The sequence below is a fragment of the Colius striatus genome, chromosome 1 (genome assembly GCF_028858725.1).
Source record: "Colius striatus isolate bColStr4 chromosome 1, bColStr4.1.hap1, whole genome shotgun sequence".
In the NCBI taxonomy this organism is placed as follows: domain Eukaryota; kingdom Metazoa; phylum Chordata; class Aves; order Coliiformes; family Coliidae; genus Colius; species Colius striatus.
In genome coordinates, this window is record NC_084759.1 from 11,203,348 (window position 1) to 11,218,424 (window position 15,077).

A 15,077-nucleotide genomic window follows, 5' to 3' on the forward strand; every position below is an offset into this window, starting at 1 on the left:
CCAAAGCAGCAACGCTTACCAGGCAAGACAGCAACATCTGGACAAGGCTTAGAAGGTCACCATCTTCAAAGGCCAATCATTGTAATCGCTAGTTGTGCAAAGCATCTGAGGCTCTGAAGTGTCTAACTTATTCAGCTGTATACAGCTAATGGAGCAGGGGGAACAACAATCTGGGAGAGCAACTATCTCATGCAACACTACAGGCTTGGGGATGTGTGGCTGGAGAGCTGTCCTGTGGAAAAGGACCTGGGGGTGTTAATTGACAGCAGCTGAACATGAGCCAGCAGTTTGCCCAGGTGGCCAAGAAGGCCAATGGCATCCTGGCTTGCATCAGAAATAGTGTGGTCAGTAGGAACAAGGAAGTGATTGTCCTCCTTCACTCAGCGCTGGTGAGGCTGCACCTCGAGTGCTGTGTTCAGTTCTGGGCCTGTCACTACAAGAGGGACATGGAGGTGCTGGAGCATCCAGAGACAGGCGACAGAGCTGGGGAAGAGTCTGGAGAACAAGTCTGATGAGGAGTGGCTGAGGGAGCTGGGAATGTTTAGCCTAAAGAGGAGGCTGAGAGGAGATACAGTCACTCTCTACAACTATTCGAAAGGGAGTTGTAGTGAGGTGGGGGTCAGTCTCTTCTCCAAAGTAATGAATGATAGGACACGAGAAAATTGGCTCAAGTTGTGCCAGGGGAGGTCTAGATTATATATTAGGAAGAACTTTTTTACTGAGAAGGTTGTTAATGGGCTGCCCAGGAAGGTGATGGAGTCACCATCCGTACAGACATTCAGAAGATGCACAGATGAGGTGCTGATGGATACGATTTATTTTAGTCGCAGGTCTGGCAGTGTGATGTTAGTGGTTGTACTTGATGATCTTAGAAGTCTTTTCCGACTGTACTGATTCTGTAATTCTATGAATTTAGCTTACTCTGCTTATCCTAATAACTAGAAAAAGAAAGGGAATATTTGGGGCAAGAAAAACATGGCTGAAACAATCAAGGGTTGTTATGGTTTTTCAAACAAGTTTCTGGGCCAGAGTTTTCAGGCACATTTTGGTAGGTTTTGGATTCTTTCCCCTGTCTTTTATCTCAGCCTCTGAAATGAAAATAATCTTCAGTTTTCCAGGCTGCACATAAGAGCTTCAAGCACCCAGGAGGCATAGAAACACTCAAATCCTTGGCTTATCTGGAAAAAAAAAGAGTTCTGAGAGTAGTCACTGAAATGCTGGAAACTATGAGCCATTAGTGGTGTTGGAATAGATACAGACAATGTAACCTGATAGCACAGACTCAAAACATTGATACCCAAGAAAAAGAACTCTGCACACTTGTATGTGCATGGAAATGTCAATAAGTGCTTTGCAAAGAACAGTAAAAAAATGATGCCAAGAAGAAAAGCAAATTATAAAACCCTTCAAAGGGAATAAAAGTTGTGAAATTAACTTGTTGGTGCCTTCATTTTCTTCTGACCTTGTTGACAGGATTCTAGTGACATGGCATTGTAAGGCTCAAAGTTACGGCCTATCTCTTGCAATATACAGCTGTGTTAAATAGTGCCAGGGCTTTGGAATCGGGACATTGAGGATGACAGCAGATCAGCTATGCCATAATGACAGGCAAATGAAGGTTATGTACCAGCTGATTCAAGGAGATCACAGAGAACTGGCACAAAGAAAGCACATCTGATTTTAAATGAAGTTGGCATGCCCTTCTTCACCGGGACATGAATGGGATTCTTGAGCTGCTCTTACTGACATCACTGCCAAAGGGTGACATATCTCAAGTAGTGCCACTATTTACATATACACAGATAATAAGGGCAGGAAGGATCTTCTGCACATGCAAATCTTACCTTTGTGTAACAGACTCCACAGTATGATGTTAACCATCCCTGTAGTAAACTGTAATTGCTCAGGGCTTTAATTAGACAAGCAGATAAAGGTGGTTCAACTATGTATTTTAAGAAAATCAAACTGGGAACTAGAACCATGGACTCAATCTCTCAACTATTCTGGTCAACTGGAGCCAGAGAGAGAGACAGGGTGAGAGGCAGGAGTGAAGCTATAGGACTGAGGAATATGTGTGCAGAAAAAGAGAATGGAAGACTTTCAATATCCCTCACTCCTGAGAGGTTGCTGACACATGCTAATTCCTTCTACTTCATCTTTTCTTTCAACCACAGCCTCTTTGTGACCCTCTGATGTCTCCCAGCCACGATCCCATCTCCACAGGACCCTTCAACTGATACTTACTACCCTGCTTTCAGAGATTTCATGGAAATGTCTCCCACATCTACCCTGTGTGAAGAGAGATGGAGACCCTTCTCTTACTCTTCACAATGAATAGGCAAAAAAACAGAAGGAAAAGGAAAACTTGAAAAAAATTGAAGTATTTCTAAACAGGCAAGGAGGACAAAAGGAGCATGAGAGAAAGTAATCTGAATTCTGTCTGTAGAAAGAAAACTAAAAGGAGAGGTGAAGTCCAGAGAAGATTGGCAGAGGAGCCAGAAAAGTAATCCAGCTCTCCTAATGCTATTGCAGTATCGAGCTCAAATCTTCCTTCCCTTATTTCAGTTTTAATACAACATAAAATGTATGTGTCTAATATCTAGCATTCAGCAGGTAGTTTGGCTAGGTTTTAAAGCAACCAAAATGTCTAAAAGCCCTGCTAATTTCCTATCTTTCTCAGCAGCAATTAAGGGTAATCAGTACACTCATCTGATTCAATCTGAGCTCTTAAAAGATTTTTTTTTTCCAAACACATTCTGGGTGTTAGATGTCAAAGTTGTAGGTTTCCCTCCTGCTTTGTTGAATGGTTTTCACCACTTGTAATGAAAGGAAAGTAATGTCAGGTATTTATTGAGATCCATTTCTTTTCCTTCCCGTGCTTCTCAGTCCACGTATCTATCAAGACTTAGGGACTGTATTTTACTAAAATCACTGTACTTACTGATTTTTTTTTCCAGTATCTTCTATCCTCTGCCTTATGAGTACACTTTAATCTCACTGTGTGAAAGTAAAAACAAAATTAGTGTCTGCAGACAAATTATGGTGCAATTCCTGAATACAAACCTAGAGAAGGATAACCAGAAACTCCCTCTGGTTTTGTCTTGCGTGGCATTCATTCCTTCCTTAATGCCTTTTATTCCCTTAAGATTGCTTTGTCCATTGAGAGTTTCTCAAAACAGCTCATTGTTTTAGCCAGTTGATTATATTGTTGCTTTATAAAAAGCATTTATTCTTCGTCATCTTAAGAATTACTTCTACAGCCTCAGTGTAGAGACAAGATGTTTTGCTCTTGTTCTTTCTGAAAGGCTTGTATTTTAATCAAGTTTCAACATAACTACAATATTTTACATAAATATCAACATAAATTCTGGATCTTAACTACAACATTCTCTATTTAGCTATTTAAGTACTCCTGTGTTCCCCACTACTTTTGTGTTTCACTGTTTCATGTTACTTACTGTATTTTCACAGGGCAGAGCTATCTGCCTGTACAGAGAACTGAAGCAAGGATGGAGAGTTTGGAGCACGGCTTCATCAGAAGAGTAAACAGATACTGATTTGCAGTACTGGTGGAGAGGCTGAGCTTGTCTCCCACTCATGCCCAGCAGTGGCTGGTCTCAGGTTCTCTTGTGCAGGTGCCAGCTCTGACACAGAGGTGCAATCATCCAGGCTCACCAGCCACAGAATTACACAGATAAATGAGACATTTTGATGCATAAAACAACTTCTAAATACTCTCTTATGAAGCAGTTGAAATTTGATAGGGAGAAATTCAGTTCCATAGAAATTAATTCAACCTGCAGGATGTAGCACTCAGAGCTATTCCTCTGTGTGCAGCGTGCCTCTAAGTAGGCCTACCAACTCTTTTTGGATATTGGCAACAAGCTGGACTTTTCTCACAAAGCTAGGATGTGGTTCAAAGAAGAACAGTAAGCAGTAACAGACTTCTTTGTTAGGTACTACAAATCCTTAATCAAGCTATTAAACCTTTCAGCACTACTTGACATAACCAATTGTGGACTTCACTATTTCTTCTTCTTTTGCAGAAGTGGGAAGGAAGAGCAAGATTATATAGCAGTGATTTCATGAAGTTGTCTCAGGATACCCCAGGAGAGCAGTTCTCCCTGTGTAACTGGCATGTCAGTCGTTTGCAAGGTTAACACTAAAGACCCATGATTGGAAGTTTATGCAGAAGCTCAGACCAAAATCATAGAATCATAGAATGGTTTGGGTTGGAAGGGAGCTTAAAGATCATGTAGTTCAGCCCTCTTGCCATGGGCAGGGACACTTATCATGATGATTAAGGTCCATCAAGGTTCAAGGTCGATCAAGCCCTCATCCAACCTGGCCTTGAACACTCCCCATGATGGAGCAGCCTGTTCCAGTGCCTCACCACCCTCACATAGAAGAATTTCTTCCTTACTTCTAGTTGAAATTGACCCTCAGGTCAAAACCATTACCCTTTGTACTGTAAGTACATACTTTTTTAAAAATCCACTCCCCAACTTTCCTGTAGGCCTCTTTAGGGACTGCAAGGCTGCTGTAAGGTCTCCCCAGAGCCTTCTCCAGGCTGAATAACCCCAAATCTCCCAATCTGTCTTCACAGGAGAGGTGCTGCAGTCCTCTGATCATCTTTCTTTTCCTCCTCTGGACCCACTCCAATAGGTCCATGTCCTTCTTATGTTGGGGTCCCAGAGCTAGACACAGCACTGCAGGTGGGGCCTCAGCAGAGCAGAGCAGCACAGAGCAGAGGGACAGAATTCCCTCCCACAGCCAGTTGTCCATCCTGCTTTGGATGCAGCTCAAGGTATAGTTGGCACATTGCTGGGTCATGTTGATCTTCCCATCAACCAATACCTCCAAGTCCTTCTCCTTAGGGCTGCTCTCAATCCACTCACCTTGTATTTGTGCTTCTGACCCTCATGCGGAACCTTGCACTTGGCCTTGCTGAACTTAATGAGGTTTGCATGGACCCATCTCTCAAGGCTACCCAAGGTCCCCCCAGATGCCATCCCTTCCCTCCAATGTGTTGACCGCACAACACAGCCCGGTGTCATCAATAAATTACAGTAATAGTTCCACTGCATATGCTTCTAAATGCTTTTGTTAGACCATTATAACACAGCATAGACTGGAAGAATATGGAAGTGATAAAAAAGTAATTTAGGGGAAAAGGAAATTCTTTTAAAAAGCTCCATGCTATCAAACTCTGAGGGGGAAAAGATCTTTAAATCCTTCATTTTGTTTGCAGCCTGACATTTTTTTGCTACTCTGGGATTTCCAAATGTCTGTGATCATGGAAAGAATACCTTGGCTATCAGTATCTGGTTCCTCTTCTGGGAACCTGTCTTGGCTAGAAGTGTGTAAAGTTTCCAAGACATGTTCTCTCTCCTAAAACAAAAATAGTTATTTTAGTAAGTCTTGTGGTTTTTTGTTTCATGTCTGTTTCAGGATGAAACTACCACTTGTAAGTGTTGGTTCAGATTCCAGGAAGCCATCTGTTCAGGTGACATAGTCTTCCCAGGGTACAACAACTTGAGATTTAGTTCCATCCTGCCATGTCCTGAAGGGGCTGTTATTTGGAGAGGGAAGAGACCTGTGGGAGTGTGTTTCCTCAGCTTCAAGACCCTGGAGATCCCTGACCCAAACAACCTCTCCCTAAGTTAACAGTGACTACCAAAGAGAACTATGTTCTGGCTAAATGATCAAATGTCAGAGTAGGAGGAGACAGAAATCTTTAGACAGTAGACTTGCCAATGAACTCAAAAAAATCACTCCCAGCAGAAATCTGTGTAGTCATGAACCTCAAGGCTTCAGAGGCAGACAAACCCTCTTGAAAAACATGCACTTTGGGAAATCAGACTCATAGACAACATAGACATAACAACAGACAACCAATTTAGGCTCCAGATTGTGATGGCAGAGGAAAGGCAAGTATAACTTTGAGTACTCCATGATTTTGAGAAGTATTAATCTAGCAATAGCATGAAAGATCACATAAAACTATTAAAAATATCAGAGAGGTAAAAGAATTATTAAGTTGTATTGGTTTAGAGTGTTACTGTGAGGGTGATGATGTGTTGGTTGTCCAGAGAGGAAGATATCCATCCCTAGCAGCGCTTAAGGTCAGATTAGATAGGGCTTTGTGCAGCCTGGTCTAGTGAAGATGTCCTGCCCACAGCAGTGGGGTTGAAACTAGATGATCTTTAAGGTCCCTATCAACTCAAACCATCCTAGGATTCTGTTATTTTGGCTCTTTCAATAAAAAATTCATTATTTCATTTCATACTAGCATATTTTCATTTACTTGGCAAAACCGTTGACAACAAAAGAAACACTCTGTCAAAATGTCACTGGATCACATGGGAAAGAAAATACTTACAATAATAGTTTGGTGAAATTATCTCCTCTGGCCTCCTTGGAGGCAAATCTGGATTACTGGGCTCTAATGTTGTCAAAAGAAGCTTTGTAGAATACCATACGGCTAAAAACATAATGAGCTTTACTAGAGGGGAGTATAACTCTAAAGTTCAGCAGAAGGTGTATGTTTGTATGCAGTGACTAAGCATATGCAAGTAGGAGGCAATTACAGATGGCTGGAAATATGCTACTACTGCAAAACACATATGATGTTTTGTATCCCAAAGCAGAAAGCAGAAATGCTCTGAAGTACACAAGATTGGCTATTAGCTGATACAGTGATGCCGAATTTGTGTTATTTGGGGGCACAGCACCACGCTCAGCAGCAGCGCATCAGCGACAAAAGGCTGCTCACTCCTTTTTTAAAGTAAAAGAAAGTTAAGAGGATCATGGAGAATTTGCAGAGATAAGAGGGATGTACCAAGTAGAAAACAGTTCAGTAAGTTACATCCAGTAAAAGCCCCACTAAGAAAAAAAAGGTATGAGCTAACTCTGAGGCAGCATACTTCAGACACAAAGGAAACAAAATCTCTTAGCTACCTTTGCCAGAGTGGTTAGCCTGCCTTCTCTGCTCCTTTTGGGGCTGTCTTATCTATTTTTTTTTTTGGCTGCACACAGTTCTGAGACTGGTTTGGGCTTAATAAATAGTGTTGCTGATTGTAAAATATTCCTTTGAGGTGTATTAATGCTCTTAGATATACTTTACATACGTATTGTTTCACTTTTATCTATGCATTGAGAGATCAGCCCTCACAGCACTCACCAATTTGCATCTTAACTGGGGAAGTGCCCTCGAGGAGCCTTATCAAGGGATTGTTTTGGAATTGTTGAGTGAGAAATGTCATTAAGGTGATGTTTGTTGGAGAGGACAAGGGACAGGGAAATAAGAGAAGAGGAGACTGAGGGGGGATCTCATTAATATTTACAAATATCTAAAGGGTGGGTGTCAGGAGGTTGGGACATCTCTTTTTTCGATGGCACCTAGCAACAGGACAAGGGGTAATGGGATGAAGCTGGAACACAAGAAGTTCCATTTAAATATAAGAGAAAAACATGTTACTGTTGAGGTGAGGGAGTCCTGGCACAGGCTGCCCAGAGGGGTTGTGTGGTCTCCTTCCTTGGAGGTCTTCAAGACCCACCTGGACATGTTCCTATGTGACCTGATCTAGGTGAACCTGCTTCTGCAGGGGGACTGGACTAGATGATCTATAAAGGTCCCTTCCAACCCCTACCATTCTATGATTCTATGATTCTATGAAATAAACACTGCTTGCCCACCTGTGGGGAGGAAAAGAGGCCTTGCACTGGATGACAAGTCTGTATTTGGAAAAGGAAAAAAAAACCAACAACAACAACAAAAAAAACCCAACAAACCACCCTCAAAACCAAACTGCTCTCCACTCCTTATTTCACTCTTTTAGGTTTCAAACCAAAGAAAAATCCTCCTGATGTCTACCGACTGATCAGAGGCAAACTAACTGGAAAGAGCCACCCTGATTTTAAGAGACAACTGATCTATAGGACTATACAAGTCTTGTATTCTATAGAAGGATAGAATGGATGACTAGGACTCATGTTGCTGATCTGACCAATTTAGCATTGTGTGAGAGAAGAGACAGGTAACCAGACATTTTCTATAGATATAAAGAATGGATTAATATAATGTATTATATTCTATATATTATACTGTACAATATTATAGAAATTCATAACTATGAGCTTATATTTTTAATATAAAATTTATATCTACATAATGTATGTAACTTAGAGCTATGCATTACTCTTTTTTCCCCCCCCATCTAAGGCCTGTTCAGCAGCCTTATTGTAGGGTCAGCAGGACACAGAATTCTGCTCTTAAGCCTGGAAATTGCATCGATGAGTCCAACTGCATCTTGAAAGACTGGAAAAATGAAATGAGGATTTCCTGCAGAACTGCAGGAGGTAACATACATTAGCATACTCTGCCCAGAATCTACATAGGCAGCAAAGCTCTGAGAAATAAGTCAAACTGATGCCTCTTTTGGAAGAGTTAAGAGCATTCACACTTCCTCTGTTAGGAAATTAAGACCTGTGTATGATGACACACAATAGGCTCATTCAGAGGACAAATGTAAGAATTCATTTTTCTTACTCTCAGTTGCTCACTAGAAGAATCTGGTAGCTTGGTAAGGAAGCCCTGACTGACTGTCCTCCTGATCTGGGACACGTGAAAAGCCTTAAGAATGTGCTGGAGATGTCTGTTTTGGTAGAACTGGTCACTGAAAACATCTCAACTCAATCTTAAACTAGCTAATGAAGATGCAATTTGAATAAAGTCTGCTCTCCCTCTCAGGGATCTACCATCTGCATTGCCTCATCCTTATCCAATGAGCCTCAAGCATTTGCTCCCTCAAAGCTTCCATCTTCTGACTGTCCATGGTAAATGACTATTGTTAGATTGACAGCATATCTTTTAACACCCTGTCGGGAGACAAAGGCATCAAGAGAAAATCCTCACCAGGATGAATGACCAGCAATTGTAACTCCTTATCCCATGCTTAAGAAAACAGAGCTCTTTCTGAAGCACTACTTCTAAATTTTCTGGATTTTGCAGTGCTGTCAATCATTCAGACTTCCTACACTACACTACACACACACACTAACTAACATGTATCTGCAAACATGACAAAGGGACTATACTTTTGCATATTAGCTCCAAACTACTTAATTATCACCATGGAGCTCCAGACCTTACATGGGGAACCACTGCTGTAGAGCATCTTACCACCACCATTTAAGTGTGGGGATGCCAAACTGCTCACCCTTCCTGCATTATAGAGGGATCCCAGTGCACTGTCCCTCTCTCACACTCCACCATAGAGTATCATATAGGGGCCTGATACGTACAACTTTCACTAGCCTCTGGGAGAAGACCATAGGTGGGCATGGACTTGACCTCAGTCAGCCCAGTGGGTGGAATGAACAAGAGACGAGAGTCTCTCCAGGGAAGGCTCTTTCACTTGCTCCAGCATCTCAAACTTGACATTTTTACTGTTGGTTAAAAAATTGTACTAAAATAAGAGTCAAGAAGGTGGAAGTGTATTTTACATTGAGCAGCTGGAGGTCCTTTTTGGGTTTGTTTTCATATGCATGATGACTAAACTATTGATTCCTGGAAGAACAAACCTTACTGCGAGGAGGAAAGGTCAATGGTACTAATTATCAAAGAAAGTAGTTTAGCTGAACAAAAGGGAGAGGAGAATGTCTGAATATGCTGATCCCAAAGAGCAGAGTTACAGCCTTTAAATTCTAAGCCAATAAATGTATTAACTAATAAGGAACCATCACAGAAATTGTGATAAAATTGATTAATCCATGGAACTTTTTACCACAAAATGCAACTGAGATACTACAATGTTAGTAAGATTTAAGAAACAGAAATTATGCTTCAGAAAAAAACATTTCCAAGGAGGTTAAAAAGAAAACTTTTCTGTCAAAAGCTTGTTTTGTACCAACTACTGAAAAATTCTTTCCCTTTCTACCGGAGTAGCAGAGATATTTTTAGAACAGATAAATTACTGGTTTTATAAGCTTCAATACTATTCTGGTAAATAATACCTCAATATCTGTGTTCCTAGCTGTAGTCTAAGACAAAAAACATGTTGTTTTACCATTTTGTACAACACACTTGTTTTTAGGTTTTCTGAGATAAAACGTGTTTATCAGCCTGATAACAATCTTGACAGAAGAATCAGATTAATGAGTGCACTCTGAATCACCATAAAATGTCTATTTTCTGCTTTTCTAAACAATCTGGGTTAATTATCTTTCTTTTTCTTTTTTCCCCACAATCACCTAGTTTACTCAACCTTAAATGTTAAGTATGACAGCATTATAAATGGATTAAGATGTTATCTGATTTTTGCTATGATTTCTATTTGCCTGTATCTTCACTCAGGAATAATGTTCTATGAGCTGTTGCAAAGATACTTTTCATCAAAACAAAACGTATCTGTTCATGTCACAGCAATAAAATATAAGGAAAATGACATTCCTCATCCAATGGCAGGACTCTCTTCTGTGAGCACAAGGAAAGAAGTGAGCAACCACTCCATACTTCAAATTTGCTTTTTTCAATGACCACAAAAAAATGCAGAATAATATATTGTGTATATATACATAATAAACCCCAGCAGTTCAAAACACTGCTTTTCTGATTCATTCAATGTGATTTTGATGTACAGGAACACTAAGCTTAAATTAAAACACAAGGCCTGATCCAAAGCCTCTTGAAAAAAGAGAACAGAAGTTGTTTTAAAACAAGTACAGGTTTTGGGGCTTTACTGAAAACAGGGGTTACATACTCAATGTGACAAACTACTCCAACCATACACGTTTACTAAAAGGTAAGATAGATGGCTACAGACAAAGGGAAAACACCACAGGACTACATGGTTTTGATGTGCTACAAGCTTTGTACAACATTTATTTAGAAAGCTGTTACTAAACATAGAGGGAAAATAAGCAAAAGGGCTTTAAAGATTCGTACACCAAGATAAGTACTCTTGGGAACTTTACTATTTTCAAACAGACGTGTTCTGACTGTGCATAGTATAAGAATTATATCATGCTGGCAACAGATTAACAGGAAAGAAATAGATGGGAAGTTACTGCTCCCTGCTCTGTTTACTTGAAATTTGCTACCAAAAATAGCTTATAGAAATGCTTCTTCATGCAAAAATATAACTTTTTGCAAGCTCAGCAAACTATCTTGATAATTATGTAACAATCATCCACGTAATTTAATATATTTCATTAATGCAGCACTGGCAGACATGCAGGTGAACTGCACTTGCAAAAACTGACGGTGTTTTCTTGGCAAAAACTCTTTTTTGGCAAAAAGCGTTGGGAAAAATAAGGAAAACATCAAAACATCACTTTCCTATTTTTTTGTAACAAATACTGCATTTTAATAGACAAAGGAAAAGATGTTTAGGTTTCAGAGTCACAGGACTGTTGAGGTTGAAAGGGGCCTCTGGAGACTGTGTGGTCCAATCCCTCTGTTAAAGCAGGGCTACCTAGAACGGGTCCTCCAGGACCACATCTGGACCAGTCAATCAGATGCCTTTTGACTGTCTCCAAGGATGGAGACTCCACAGCCTCCCTGTACAACTTATGCCAATGCTCAGTCACTCTCACAGGAAAAAAACCTCCTGTGTTTCAGTTTGTGCCCATTGCCTCTGGTCTTGGCACTGGGCACCACTAGACAGCCTGGCTCCATCCTTTTTGCACCCACTCTTCCCATCCTTCAAGTATCTATAGCTAGAGGGAAGATCTTCCTGAGTCTTCTCTTCTCCAGGCTGGACAGTCCCAGCTCTCAGCCATTACTCACAAGAGAGATGCCCGAATCCCTTCATCATCCCTGTGGCCCTCCATTGGACTCTCTCCAGTATATCCATGTCTCCCTTGCACTGAGGAGCTGACTTGTCCAGCACTCCCTGGGTCTTCCTCCTTCAGATTGCTCATAGGTTACGTAGCTTTTATACAAAACAGCTACAGAGTATACAAACGAAAACACTTTCCCCCTCTACAACGATTATATCCTTGTGAATCCAAGACTTGTCAAAAACAGTCTGAATTTTTAAATGGTGATGAGAACCCTCTCTTTCACCAGAAAGCCACAAGATTTACAACACATCTACTAACACAATCATAGAATCATAGAATGGTAGGGGTTGGAAGGGACCTTTAGAGATCATCTGGTCCAAATCCCCTGCAGAAGCAGGTCCACCTAGATTAGGTCACACAAGAAAGTGTCCAGGCAGGTCTTGAAGACCTCCAAGGAATCAGACTGGGAACAATTTATATCAGAAGTGTATCAGACTCAAAGAAAGAGCAAAATAGTATGTCTTAAACCCCACTGTTCATAGTAAAAACTATATTTTTTCAGTCTCATATTGCTATCCATACTATGAACACAAGCTAAATATTCACTGTGAGGGCAACAGAGCACTGGCACAGGCTGCCCAGATGGGCTGTGGAGTCTCCTTCTCTGGAGACATTAAAAACCCACCTTGACTAGTTCTTGTGTGACCTCTTCTAGGTGGCCTGCTCCTGCAGGGGAGTTGGACTTGATGATCTTTCAAGGTCCCTTCCAACCCTTAAGAATCTGTAATTCTGTGATTCTATGAATAAATCAGTTATATTTCATAATGTTTTCTAAGATTCAGATGCTAAGCCAGCTTATTAATGCTATAGACTTATTACACATCTATGGGGACTAAATAAGACTTACCCCCATAGCAGCTCCTTCAAAGAAAAAAGATACTAAGAAAAAAATCTATTTCACTGTTGAGATGAGGGAGCCCTGGCCCAGGCTGCCCAGGGAGGGTGTGGAGTCTCTTTCCTTGGAGGTCTTTAAGACCCACCTGGAAGAGTTCCTGTGTGACTTGATCTAGGTGAACCTGCTTCTGCAAGGGGGTTGGACTAGATGATCTCTAAAGGTCCCTTCCAACCCCTACCATTCTATGATACTACAATTCTATGATACTAAGTCTCCATATTACTTGGGGAGTCCTGTAGTTTATGTTCAGTTCAGAGAATGCCTTTTGTGTGACAGCAGTCAAGCTGCGTTATCCCATGGATCAGCCTCCTGACCTACAAAATAGGGATTTCTCTTTCTTAAGGTAAAGCAATCAGAGAAAAGGCAATATAGATCTAAATAGGGTTTTTGAATATATGTTTAACAATTAAACACGCTCAATATCCCTATCGTTTTTTTTCAAAACATATTCCCAATTGTCTAAAACATATTCTAAACTAAATCTGTTTCAGTAGTTAGGATATTCTCATTTTAGCATCAGTGCTGCATTTGAACAGGAACAGCTATCCACTGTGGTCGCCGGAGGGTCTGCAGGAAGCACTTAAAGCCATGTACCTCTGAGAAATATGGGGTTTAAGCAGCATCTAGTGGTTAAACTTATGTAGGCAGCCTACTTAGCTTTACTTTCTCTTCTAAATGCCAAATTTAGGAAGTAAGGGAAGAGGTTCATTCCATCACTTTCGGTAAACAGGATCCAAAGAGATATTTCCTTTTAAAAATTCTTTATGTATCATTACCTTTAATGTAAAACAAGGGGAAATAATTCATTACAGGAGAAAGACTGAAGTATCTTTAACCAAAGAATATAGAAACTAAGTTTCAACTGCATCTTGCAAGGTAATTTTTTCCGATTTATCTCAGAAAGTTACAAAAGTTTCCCAAGGAACATCTACAAATACAACTGACCTTCGAGATTTCCATAAAATGAAAAGATGAGTTGATGTGCCTGATGAAGGACAAATTGTGAGTAAACAGGGGTAGCCAACATGGCTTCACCAAGGGGAATCCTGTTTGACCAACCTGATGCCTTCTATGAGTGCATAACCAGCTGGCTAGATGAGGGGAGAGCAGTAGATGTCATCTACCTTGACTTCAGCAAGGCTTTTGACACTGTCTCCCATAATATCCTCATCAGAAAGCTCAGGCAGTGTGGCTTGGATGAGTGGACAGTGAGGTGAATCGAGAGCTGGCTGAATGACAGAGCCCAGAAGGTGGTGATCGATGGCACAGAATCGAGTTGGAGGCCTGTGGCCAGTGGAGTTCCACAGGGATCGGTTCTGGGGCCAGTCTTGTTCAACATCTTCATCAAGGACTTGGATGAGGGGACAGAGTGTACCCTCAGCAAGTTGGCTGATGACACCAAACTGGGAGGACTGGCTGATTCCCCAGAATGCTGTGCTGCCATTCAGCGGGATCTTGACTGGCTTGAGAGTTGAGCAGAGAGGAACCTCATGAGGTTCAACAAGGACAAGTGCAGAGTCCTGTATCTGGGAAGGAACAACCCCATGCACCAGTACAGGCTGGGGATTGACCTGCTGAAGAGCAGCTCTGCAGAGACCTGGGAGTCCTGGTTGATAATAAACTAAATATGAGCCAGCAATGTGCCCTTGTGGCCAAGAAGGCCAATGGCATCCTGGGATGCATCAAGAAGAGTGTGGCCAGCAGGTCAAGGGAGGTTCTTCTCCCTCTCTACTCTGCCCTGGTGAGGCCTCATCTGGAGTACAGTGTCCAGCTCTGGGCTCCTCAGCTCAAGAGGGACAGGGAACTGCTGGAGAGGGTCCAGCACAGGACCACTAAGATGATCAGGGGACTGGAATGTCTTCCTTCTGAGGAAAGGCTGCAGGAACTGGGGCTGTTTAGTCTGGAGAAGAGGAGACTGAGGGGAGATCTTATTAACATTTACGAATATCTAAAGGGTGGGTGTCAGGAGGTTGGGACATCCCTTTTTTCTATTGTAGCTAGCAGCAGGACAAGGGGTAATGGGATGAATCTGGAACACAAAAAGTTCCATTTAAAAGTAAGAAAGGACTGTGTTACTGCTGAGGTGAGGGACCCCTGGCCCAGGCTGCCCAGGGAGGGTGTGGAGTCTCCTTCCTTGTAGGTCTTCAAGACACATCTGAGATAAGAGGGATGTACCAAGTAGAAAACAGTTCAGTAAGTTACATCCAGTAAAAGCCCCACTAAGAAAAAAAAGGTATGAGTTAACTCTGAGGCAGCATACTTCAGACACAAAGGAAACAAAATCTCTTAGCTACCTTTGCCAGAGTGGTTAGCCTGCCTTCTCTGCTCCTTTTGG